A 15887-nucleotide genomic window follows, 5' to 3' on the forward strand; every position below is an offset into this window, starting at 1 on the left:
TATATACTCTTACGTAACGTCGTATAACGTTATATGCTATTACGTACTGTCGTATAACGTTATATGTATACTATTGCGTACTAACGTATAACGTTATATCCTATTACGTAATGACGTATAACGTTATATCGTATTACGTAATAACGTATAACGTTATATACTATTACCTTATAACGTATTACGTTATATCCTATTACGTAACGACGTATAACGTTATAAGCTATTACGTAATGACGTATAACGTTATATACTATTACCTTATAACGTATAACGTTATATACTATAACGTAATGACGTATAACGTTATATACTCTTACGTAATGTCGTATAACGTTATATGCTATTACGTACTGTTGTATAACGTTATATACTACTACGTAATGACGTATAACGTTATATCCTATTACGTAATAACGTATATCGTTATACAATATTACCTTATGACGTATAACGTTATGTAGTATTACCCTATAACGTATAACGTTATATACTACTACGTACCAACGTATAACGTTATATCCAATTACGTAGTAACGCGTAACGTTATATACTATTACGTAATGACGTATAACGTTATATCCTATTACGTACTAACGTATAACGTTATATACTATTACGTAATGACGTATAATGTTATATCCTATTACCTAATAAAGTATAACGTTATATACTATTACATTATAACGTATAACTTTATATCCTATTACGTAGTAAGTTATAACGAGATATACTCTTACCTTATAGCGTATAACGTTATATACTATTACGTAATGACGTATAACGTTATATCCTATTACGTAATAACGTGTAACGTTATATACTATTACCTTATAATGTATAACGTTATATCCCATTACGTAATGACGTATAACGTTATATGCTATTACGTAATGACGTATAACGTTATATCCTATTACCTAATAACGTATAACGTTATATACTATTACCTTATAACGTATAACGTTATATACTATTACGTAATGACGTATAACGTTATATCCTATTACGTAGTAACGTATAACGTTATATACTATTACCTTATAACGTATAACGTTATATCCCATTACGTAAAAACGTATAACGTTATAAACTATTACTTTATAACGCATAACGTTATATACTATTACGTACTAACGTATAACGTTATATACTATTACGTATTGACGTATAACGTTGTATGCTATTACGGAATAACGTATAATGTTATATACTATTACGTAATGACCTCATAACGTTATATCCTATTGCGTAATAACGTATAACGTTATATACTATTACCTTATAACGTATATCGTTATGTAGTATTACCCTATAACGTATAACGTTATATCCTATTACGTAATAACGTATGTCGTTATACAATATTACCTTATGACGTATAACGTTATGTAGTATTACCCTATAACGTATAACGTTATATACTACTACGTAACAACGTATAACGTTATATCCTATTACGTAGTAACGTGTAACGTTATATACTATTACGTAATGACGTATAACGTTATATCCTATTACGTAATAACGTGTAACGTTATATACTATTACCTTATAGTGTATAACGTTATATACTATTACGTAATGACGCATAACGTTATATCCTATTACGTAATAACGTATAACGTTATAAACTATTACCTTATAACGTATAACGTTATATACTATTACGTACTGTCGTATAACGTTATATACTATTACGTACTAACGTATAACTTTATACCCTATTACGTAATAACGTATAACGTTATATACTATTACCTTAAAACGTCTAACGTTATATCCTATTACGTACTAACGTATAACGTTATATACTATTACGTAATAGCGTATAACGTTATATACTATTACGTAATGACATATTACGTTATATACTATTACGTAATGACGTATAACGTTATATCCCATTACGTAATAACGTATAACGTTATATACTATTACCTTATAACGTATTACGTTATATACTATTACGTAATAACGCATACCGTTATATCCTATTACGTAATAAGGTATAACGTTATATATTATTACCTTATAATGTATAACGTTATATACCATTACGTAATGACGTATAACGTTATATGCTATTACGTTATGACGTATAACGTTATATCCTATTACGTAATAACGTATAACGTCATATACTATTACCTTAAAACTTCTAACGTTATATCCTATTACGTACTAACGTATAACGTTATATACTATTATCTTATAACGTATAACGTTATATACTATTACGTAATGACGTATAACGATATATCCTATTACGTAAAAACGTATAACGTTATAAACTATAACCTTATAACGCATAACGTTATATACTATTACGTACTGTCGTATAACGTTATATACTATTGCGTACTAACGTATAACGTTATATCCTATTACGTAATAACGCATAACGTTATATAATATTACCTTATAACGTATAACGTTATATACTATTACGTAATGACGTATAACGTTATATCGTATTACGTAATAACGTATAACGTTATATACTATTACCTTATAACGTATTACGTTATATCCTATTACGTAATGACGTATAACGTTATATGCTATTACGTAATGACGTATAACGTTATATCCTATTACGTAATAACGTATAACGTTATATACTATTACCTTAAAACTTCTAACGTTATATCCTATTACGTACTAACGTATAACGTTATATACTATTACCTTATAACGTATTACGTTATATCCTATTACGTAATGACGTATAACGTTATATACTATTACGTATGGACGTATAACGTTATATACTATTACCTTATAACGTATTACGTTATATCCTATTACGTAATGACGTATAACGTTATATGCTATTACGTAATGACGTATAACGTTATATCCTATTACGTAATAACGTATAACGTTATATCCCATTACGTAATAACGTATAACGTTATATACTATTACCTTATAACGTATTACGTTATATACTATTACGTAATAACGCATACCGTTATATCCTATTACGTAATAAGGTATAACGTTATATATTATTACCTTATAATGTATAACGTTATATACCATTACGTAATGACGTATAACGTTATATGCTATTACGTAATGACGTATAACGTTATATCCTATTACCTAATAACGTATAACGTTATATACTATTACCTTATAACGTATAACTTTATATCCTATTACGTAGTAAGGTATAACGTGATATACTATTACCTTATAACGTATAACGTTATATACTATTACGTAATGACGTATAACGTTATATCCCATTACGTAAAAACGTATAACGTTATAAACTACTACCTTATAACGCATAACGTTATATACTATTACGTACTGTCGTATAACGTTATATACTTATGCGTACTAACGTATAACGTTATATCCTATTACGTAATAACGCATAACGTTATACAATATTACCTTATAACGTATAACGTTATATCCCATTACGTAAAAACGTATAACGTTATAAACTATGACCTTATAACGCATAACGTTATATACTATTACGTACTAACGTATAACGTTATATACTATTACGTATTGACGTATAACGTTGTATGCTATTACGGAATAACGTATAATGTTATATACTATTACGTAATGACCTCATAACGTTATATCCTATTGCGTAATAACGTATAACGTTATATACTATTACCTTATAACGTATATCGTTATGTAGTATTACCCTATAACGTATAACGTTATATCCTATTACGTAATAACGTATGTCGTTATACAATATTACCTTATGACGTATAACGTTATGTAGTATTACCCTATAACGTATAACGTTATATACTACTACGTAACAACGTATAACGTTATACCCTATTACGTAGTAACGTGTAACGTTATATACTATTACGTAATGACGTATAACGTTATATCCTATTACGTAATAACGTGTAACGTTATATACTATTACCTTATAGTGTATAACGTTATATACTATTACGTAATGACGTATAACGTTATATCCTAATACGTAATAACGTGTAACGTTATATACTATTACCTTATAGCGTATAACGTTATATACTATTACATAATGACGCATAACGTTATATCCTATTACGTAATAACGTATAACGTTATAAACTATTACCTTATAACGTATAACGTTATATACTATTACGTACTGTCGTATAACGTTATATACTATTACGTACTAACGTATAACTTTATACCCTATTACGTAATAACGTATAACGTTATATACTATTACCTTAAAACGTCTAACGTTATATCCTATTACGTACTAACGTATAACGTTATATACTATTACGTAATAGCGTATAACGTTATATACTATTACGTAATGACATATTACGTTATATACTATTACGTAATGACGTATAACGTTATATCCCATTACGTAATAACGTATAACGTTATATACTATTACCTTATAACGTATTACGGTATATACTATTACGTAATAACGCATACCGTTATATCCTATTACGTAATAAGGTATAACGTTATATATTATTACCTTATAATGTATAACGTTATATACCATTACGTAATGACGTATAACGTTATATGCTATTACGTAATGACGTATAACGTTATATCCTATTACGTAATGACGTATAACGTTATATACTCTTACGTAATGTCGTATAACGTTATATGCTATTACGTACTGTCGTATAACGTTATATACTATTACCTTATAACGTATAACGTTATATACTATAACGTAATGACGTATAACGTTATATACTCTTACGTAATGTCGTATAACGTTATATGCTATTACGTACTGTCGTATAACGTTATATACTACTACGTAATGACGTATAACGTTATATCCTATTACGTAATAACGTATATCGTTATACAATATTACCTTATGACGTATAACGTTATGTAGTATTACCCTATAACGTATAACGTTATATACTACTACGTACCAACGTATAACGTTATATCCAATTACGTAGTAACGCGTAACGTTATATACTATTACGTAATGACGTATAACGTTATATCCTATTACGTACTAACGTATAACGTTATATACTATTACGTAATGACGTATAATGTTATATCCTATTACCTAATAAAGTATAACGTTATATACTATTACATTATAACGTATAACTTTATATCCTATTACGTAGTAAGTTATAACGAGATATACTCTTACCTTATAGCGTATAACGTTATATACTATTACGTAATGACGTATAACGTTATATCCTATTACGTAATAACGTGTAACGTTATATACTATTACCTTATAATGTATAACGTTATATACCATTACGTAATGACGTATAACGTTATATGCTATTACGTAATGACGTATAACGTTATATCCTATTACCTAATAACGTATAACGTTATATACTATTACCTTATAACGTATAACTTTATATCCTATTACGTAGTAAGGTATAACGTGATATACTATTACCTTATAACGTATAACGTTATATACTATTACGTAATGACGTATAACGTTATATCCCATTACGTAAAAACGTATAACGTTATAAACTACTACCTTATAACGCATAACGTTATATACTATTACGTACTGTCGTATAACGTTATATACTTATGCGTACTAACGTATAACGTTATATCCTATTACGTAATAACGCATAACGTTATATAATATTACCTTATAACGTATAACGTTATATACTATTACGTAATGACGTATAACGTTATATCCTATTACGTAGTAACGTATAACGTTATATACTATTACCTTATAACGTATAACGTTATATCCCATTACGTAAAAACGTATAACGTTATAAACTATTACTTTATAACGCATAACGTTATATACTATTACGTACTAACGTATAACGTTATATACTATTACGTATTGACGTATAACGTTGTATGCTATTACGGAATAACGTATAATGTTATATACTATTACGTAATGACCTCATAACGTTATATCCTATTGCGTAATAACGTATAACGTTATATACTATTACCTTATAACGTATATCGTTATGTAGTATTACCCTATAACGTATAACGTTATATCCTATTACGTAATAACGTATGTCGTTATACAATATTACCTTATGACGTATAACGTTATGTAGTATTACCCTATAACGTATAACGTTATATACTACTACGTAACAACGTATAACGTTATATCCTATTACGTAGTAACGTGTAACGTTATATACTATTACGTAATGACGTATAACGTTATATCCTATTACGTAGTAACGTATAACGTTATATACTATTACCTTATAACGTATAACGTTATATCCCATTACGTAAAAACGTATAACGTTATAAACTATTACGTAGTAACGTATAACGTTATAAACTATTACCTTATAACGTATAACGTTATATACTATTACGTACTGTCGTATAACGTTATATACTATTACGTACTAACGTATAACTTTATACCCTATTACGTAATAACGTATAACGTTATATACTATTACCTTAAAACGTCTAACGTTATATCCTATTACGTACTAACGTATAACGTTATATACTATTACGTAATAGCGTATAACGTTATATACTATTACGTAATGACATATTACGTTATATACTATTACGTAATGACGTATAACGTTATATCCCATTACGTAATAACGTATAACGTTATATACTATTACCTTATAACGTATTACGTTATATACTATTACGTAATAACGCATACCGTTATATCCTATTACGTAATAAGGTATAACGTTATATATTATTACCTTATAATGTATAACGTTATATACCATTACGTAATGACGTATAACGTTATATGCTATTACGTAATGACGTATAACGTTATATCCTATTACGTAATAACGTATAACGTTATATACTATTACCTTAAAACTTCTAACGTTATATCCTATTACGTACTAACGTATAACGTTATATACTATTACCTTATAACGTATAACGTTATATACTATTACGTAATGACGTATAACGATATATCCTATTACGTAAAAACGTATAACGTTATAAACTATAACCTTATAACGCATAACGTTATATACTATTACGTACTGTCGTATAACGTTATATACTATTGCGTACTAACGTATAACGTTATATCCTATTACGTAATAACGCATAACGTTATATAATATTACCTTATAACGTATAACGTTATATACTATTACGTAATGACGTATAACGTTATATCGTATTACGTAATAACGTATAACGTTATATACTATTACCTTATAACGTATTACGTTATATCCTATTACGTAATGACGTATAACGTTATATGCTATTACGTAATGACGTATAACGTTATATCCTATTACGTAATAACGTATAACGTTATATACTATTACCTTAAAACTTCTAACGTTATATCCTATTACGTACTAACGTATAACGTTATATACTATTACCTTATAACGTATTACGTTATATCCTATTACGTAATGACGTATAACGTTATATACTATTACGTATGGACGTATAACGTTATATACTATTACCTTATAACGTATTACGTTATATCCTATTACGTAATGACGTATAACGTTATATGCTATTACGTAATGACGTATAACGTTATATCCTATTACGTAATAACGTATAACGTTATATCCCATTACGTAATAACGTATAACGTTATATACTATTACCTTATAACGTATTACGTTATATACTATTACGTAATAACGCATACCGTTATATCCTATTACGTAATAAGGTATAACGTTATATATTATTACCTTATAATGTATAACGTTATATACCATTACGTAATGACGTATAACGTTATATGCTATTACGTAATGACGTATAACGTTATATCCTATTACCTAATAACGTATAACGTTATATACTATTACCTTATAACGTATAACTTTATATCCTATTACGTAGTAAGGTATAACGTGATATACTATTACCTTATAACGTTTAACGTTATATACTATTACGTAATGACGTATAACGTTATATCCCATTACGTAAAAACGTATAACGTTATAAACTACTACCTTATAACGCATAACGTTATATACTATTACGTACTGTCGTATAACGTTATATACTTATGCGTACTAACGTATAACGTTATATCCTATTACGTAATAACGCATAACGTTATACAATATTACCTTATAACGTATAACGTTATATCCCATTACGTAAAAACGTATAACGTTATAAACTATGACCTTATAACGCATAACGTTATATACTATTACGTACTAACGTATAACGTTATATACTATTACGTATTGACGTATAACGTTGTATGCTATTACGGAATAACGTATAATGTTATATACTATTACGTAATGACCTCATAACGTTATATCCTATTGCGTAATAACGTATAACGTTATATACTATTACCTTATAACGTATATCGTTATGTAGTATTACCCTATAACGTATAACGTTATATCCTATTACGTAATAACGTATGTCGTTATACAATATTACCTTATGACGTATAACGTTATGTAGTATTACCCTATAACGTATAACGTTATATACTACTACGTAACAACGTATAACGTTATACCCTATTACGTAGTAACGTGTAACGTTATATACTATTACGTAATGACGTATAACGTTATATCCTATTACGTAATAACGTGTAACGTTATATACTATTACCTTATAGTGTATAACGTTATATACTATTACGTAATGACGTATAACGTTATATCCTAATACGTAATAACGTGTAACGTTATATACTATTACCTTATAGCGTATAACGTTATATACTATTACATAATGACGCATAACGTTATATCCTATTACGTAATAACGTATAACGTTATAAACTATTACCTTATAACGTATAACGTTATATACTATTACGTACTGTCGTATAACGTTATATACTATTACGTACTAACGTATAACTTTATACCCTATTACGTAATAACGTATAACGTTATATACTATTACCTTAAAACGTCTAACGTTATATCCTATTACGTACTAACGTATAACGTTATATACTATTACGTAATAGCGTATAACGTTATATACTATTACGTAATGACATATTACGTTATATACTATTACGTAATGACGTATAACGTTATATCCCATTACGTAATAACGTATAACGTTATATACTATTACCTTATAACGTATTACGTTATATACTATTACGTAATAACGCATACCGTTATATCCTATTACGTAATAAGGTATAACGTTATATATTATTACCTTATAATGTATAACGTTATATACCATTACGTAATGACGTATAACGTTATATGCTATTACGTAATGACGTATAACGTTATATCCTATTACGTAATAACGTATAACGTTATATACTATTACCTTAAAACTTCTAACGTTATATCCTATTATGTACTAACGTATAACGTTATATACTATTACCTTATAACGTATAACGTTATATACTATTACGTAATGACGTATAACGATATATCCTATTACGTAAAAACGTATAACGTTATAAACTATAACCTTATAACGCATAACGTTATATACTATTACGTACTGTCGTATAACGTTATATACTATTGCGTACTAACGTATAACGTTATATCCTATTACGTAATAACGCATAACGTTATATAATATTACCTTATAACGTATAACGTTATATACTATTACGTAATGACGTATAACGTTATATCGTATTACGTAATAACGTATAACGTTATATACTATTACCTTATAACGTATTACGTTATATCCTATTACGTAATGACGTATAACGTTATATGCTATTACGTAATGACGTATAACGTTATATCCTATTACGTAATAACGTATAACGTTATATACTATTACCTTAAAACTTCTAACGTTATATCCTATTACGTACTAACGTATAACGTTATATACTATTACCTTATAACGTATTACGTTATATCCTATTACGTAATGACGTATAACGTTATATACTATTACGTATTGACGTATAACGTTATATACTATTACCTTATAACATATTACGTTATATCCTATTACGTAATGACGTATAACGTTATATGCTATTACGTAATGACGTATAACGGTATATCCTATTACGTAATAACGTATAACGTTATATACTATTACCTTAAAACTTCTAACGTTATATCCTATTACGTACTAACGTATAACGTTATATACTATTACCTTATAACGTATTACGTTATATCCTATTACGTAATGACGTATAACGTTATATACTATTACGTGTTGACGTATAACGTTATATCCTATTACGGAATAACGTATAACGTTATATACTATTACGTACTGTCGTATAACGTTATATACTATTACGTAATAACGCATAACGTTATATACTATTACCTTATAACGTATAACGTTATATACTATAACGTAATGACGTATAACGTTATATACTCTTACGTAACGTCGTATAACGTTATATGCTATTACGTACTGTCGTATAACGTTATATACTATTGCGTACTAACGTATAACGTTATATCCTATTACGTAATGACGTATAACGTTATATCGTATTACGTAATAACGTATAACGTTATATACTATTACCTTATAACGTATTACGTTATATCCTATTACGTAACGACGTATAACGTTATAAGCTATTACGTAATGACATATAACGTTATATCCTATTACGTAATGACGTATAACGTTATATACTATTACGTATTGACGTATAACGTTATATCCTATTAAGGAATAACGTATAACGTTATATACTATTACGTACTGTCGTATAACGTTATATACTATTACGTAATAACGCATAACGTTATATACTATTACCTTATAACGTATAACGTTATATACTATAACGTAATGACGTATAACGTTATATACTCTTACGTAATGTCGTATAACGTTATATGCTATTACGTACTGTCGTATAACGTTATATACTATTACGTAATGACGTATAACGTTATATCCTATTACGTAATAACGTATATCGTTATACAATATTACCTTATGACGTATAACGTTATGTAGTATTACCCTATAACGTATAACGTTATATACTACTACGTACCAACGTATAACGTTATATCCAATTACGTAGTAACGCGTAACGTTATATACTATTACGTAATGACGTATAACGTTATATCCTATTACGTACTAACGTATAACGTTATATACTATTACGTAATGACGTATAATGTTATATCCTATTACCTAATAAAGTATAACGTTATATACTATTACATTATAACGTATAACTTTATATCCTATTACGTAGTAAGGTATAACGAGATATACTCTTACCTTATAACGTATAACGTTATATACTATTACGTAATGACGTATAACGTTATATCCTATTACGTAATAACGTGTAACGTTATATACTATTACCTTATAGTGTATAACGTTATATACTATTACGTACTGTCGTATAACGGTATAAACTTTTACGTACTAACGTATAACGTTATATCCTATTACCTTATAACGTATAACGTTATATCCTATTACGTAATAACGTGTAACGTTATATACTATTACCTTATAGTGTATAACGTTATATACTATTACGTAATGACGTATAACGTTATATCCTAATACGTAATAACGTGTAACGTTATATACTATTACCTTATAGCGTATAACGTTATATAATATTACGTAATGACGCATAACGTTATATCCTATTACGTAATAACGTATAACGTTATAAACTATTACCTTATAACGTATAACGTTATATACTATTACGTACTGTCGTATAACGTTATATACTATTACGTACTAACGTATAACGTTATACTCTATTACGTAATAACGTATAACGTTATATACTATTACCTTAAAACGTCTAACGTTATATCCTATTACGTACTAACGTATAACGTTATATACTATTACGTAATAGCGTATAACGTTATATACTATTACGTAATGACATATTACGTTATATACTATTACGTAATGACGTATAACGTTATATCCCATTACGTAATAACGTATAACGTTATATACTATTACCTTATAACGTATTACGTTATATACTATTACGTAATAACGCATACCGTTATATCCTATTACGTAATAAGGTATAACGTTATATATTATTACCTTATAATGTATAACGTTATATACCATTACGTAATGACGTATAACGTTATATGCTATTACGTAATGACGTATAACGTTATATCCTATTACCTAATAACGTATAACGTTATATACTATTACCTTATAACGTATAACTTTATATCCTATTACGTAGTAAGGTATAACGTGATATACTATTACCTTATAACGTATAACGTTATATACTATTACGTAATGACGTATAACGTTATATCCCATTACGTAAAAACGTATAACGTTATAAACTACTACCTTATAACGCATAACGTTATATACTATTACGTACTGTCGTATAACGTTATATACTTATGCGTACTAACGTATAACGTTATATCCTATTACGTAATAACGCATAACGTTATATAATATTACCTTATAACGTATAACGTTATATATATTACGTAATGACGTATAACGTTATATCCTATTACGTAATAACGTAAAACGTTATATACTATTACCTTATAACGTATAACGTTATATCCCATTACGTAAAAACGTATAACGTTATAAACTATTACCTTATAACGCATAACGTTATATACTATTACGTACTAACGTATAACGTTATATACTATTACGTATTGACGTATAACGTTGTATGCTATTACGGAATAACGTATAATGTTATATACTATTACGTAATGACCTCATAACGTTATATCCTATTGCGTAATAACGTATAACGTTATATACTATTACCTTATAACGTATATCGTTATGTAGTATTACCCTATAACGTATAACGTTATATCCTATTACGTAATAACGTATGTCGTTATACAATATTACCTTATGACGTATAACGTTATGTAGTATTACCCTATAACGTATAACGTTATATACTACTACGTAACAACGTATAACGTTATATCCTATTACGTAGTAACGTGTAACGTTATATACTATTACGTAATGACGTATAACGTTATATCCTATTACGTAATAACGTGTAACGTTATATACTATTACCTTATAGTGTATAACGTTATATACTATTACGTAATGACGTATAACGTTATATCCTAATACGTAATAACGTGTAATGTTATATACTATTACCTTATAGCGTATAACGTTATATACTATTACGTAATGACGCATAACGTTATATCCTATTACGTAATAACGTATAACGTTATAAACTATTACCTTATAACGTATAACGTTATAAACTATTACCTTATAACGTATAACGTTATATACTATTACGTACTGTCGTATAACGTTATATACTATTACGTACTAACGTATAACTTTATACCCTATTACGTAATAACGTATAACGTTATATACTATTACCTTAAAACGTCTAACGTTATATCCTATTACGTACTAACGTATAACGTTATATACTATTACGTAATAGCGTATAACGTTATATACTATTACGTAATGACATATTACGTTATATACTATTACGTAATGACGTATAACGTTATATCCCATTACGTAATAACGTATAACGTTATATACTATTACCTTATAACGTATTACGTTATATACTATTACGTAATAACGCATACCGTTATATCCTATTACGTAATAAGGTATAACGTTATATATTATTACCTTATAATGTATAACGTTATATACCATTACGTAATGACGTATAACGTTATATGCTATTACGTAATGACGTATAACGTTATATCCTATTACGTAATAACGTATAACGTTATATACTATTACCTTAAAACTTCTAACGTTATATCCTATTACGTACTAACGTATAACGTTATATACTATTACCTTATAACGTATAACGTTATATACTATTACGTAATGACGTATAACGATATATCCTATTACGTAAAAACGTATAACGTTATAAACTATAACCTTATAACGCATAATGTTATATACTATTACGTACTGTCGTATAACGTTATATACTATTGCGTACTAACGTATAACGTTATATCCTATTACGTAATAACGCATAACGTTATATAATATTACCTTATAACGTATAACGTTATATACTATTACGTAATGACGTATAACGTTATATCGTATTACGTAATAACGTATAACGTTATATACTATTACCTTATAACGTATTACGTTATATCCTATTACGTAATGACGTATAACGTTATATACTCTTACGTAACGTCGTATAACGTTATATGCTATTACGTACTGTCGTATAACGTTATATACTATTGCGTACTAACGTATAACGTTATATCCTATTACGTAATGACGTATAACGTTATATCGTATTACGTAATAACGTATAACGTTATATACTATTACCTTATAACGTATTACGTTATATCCTATTACGTAACGACGTATAACGTTATAAGCTATTACGTAATGACGTATAACGTTATATCCTATTACGTAATGACGTATAACGTTATATACTATTACGTATTGACGTATAACGTTATATCCTATTAAGGAATAACGTATAACGTTATATACTATTACGTACTGTCGTATAACGTTATATACTATTACGTAATAACGCATAACGTTATATACTATTACCTTATAACGTATAACGTTATATACTATAACGTAATGACGTATAACGTTATATACTCTTACGTAATGTCGTATAACGTTATATGCTATTACGTACTGTCGTATAACGTTATATACTATTACGTAATGACGTATAACGTTATATCCTATTACGTAATAACGTATATCGTTATACAATATTACCTTATGACGTATAACGTTATGTAGTATTACCCTATAACGTATAACGTTATATACTACTACGTACCAACGTATAACGTTATATCCAATTACGTAGTAACGCGTAACGTTATATACTATTACGTAATGACGTATAACGTTATATCCTATTACGTACTAACGTATAACGTTATATACTATTACGTAATGACGTATAATGTTATATCCTATTACCTAATAAAGTATAACGTTATATACTATTACATTATAACGTATAACTTAATATCCTATTACGTAGTAAGGTATAACGAGATATACTCTTACCTTATAACGTATAACGTTATATACTATTACGTAATGACGTATAACTTTATATCCTATTACGTAATAACGTGTAACGTTATATACTATTACCTTATAGTGTATAACGTTATATACTATTACGTACTGTCGTATAACGGTATAAACTTTTACGTACTAACGTATAACGTTATATCCTATTACCTTATAACGTATAACGTTATATCCTATTACGTAATAACGTGTAACGTTATATACTATTACCTCATAGTGTATAACGTTATATACTATTACGTAATGACGTATAACGTTATATCCTAATACGTAATAACGTGTAACGTTATATACTATTACCTTATAGCGTATAACGTTATATAATATTACGTAATGACGCATAACGTTATATCCTATTACGTAATAACGTATAACGCTATAAACTATTACCTTATAACGTATAACGTTATATACTATTACGTACTGTCGTATAACGTTATATACTATTACGTACTAACGTATAACGTTATACTCTATTACGTAATAACGTATAACGTTATATACTATTACCTTAAAACGTCTAACGTTATATCCTATTACGTACTAACGTATAACGTTATATACTATTACGTAATAGCGTATAACGTTATATACTATTACGTAATGACATATTACGTTATATACTATTACGTAATGACGTATAACGTTATATCCCATTACGTAATAACGTATAACGTTATATACTATTACCTTATAACGTATTACGTTATATACTATTACGTAATAACGCATACCGTTATATCCTATTACGTAATAAGGTATAACGTTATATATTATTACCTTATAATGTATAACGTTATATACCATTACGTAATGACGTATAACGTTATATGCTA

The sequence above is a fragment of the Bombus pascuorum genome, chromosome 11 (genome assembly GCF_905332965.1).
Source record: "Bombus pascuorum chromosome 11, iyBomPasc1.1, whole genome shotgun sequence".
NCBI lineage: Eukaryota > Metazoa > Arthropoda > Insecta > Hymenoptera > Apidae > Bombus > Bombus pascuorum.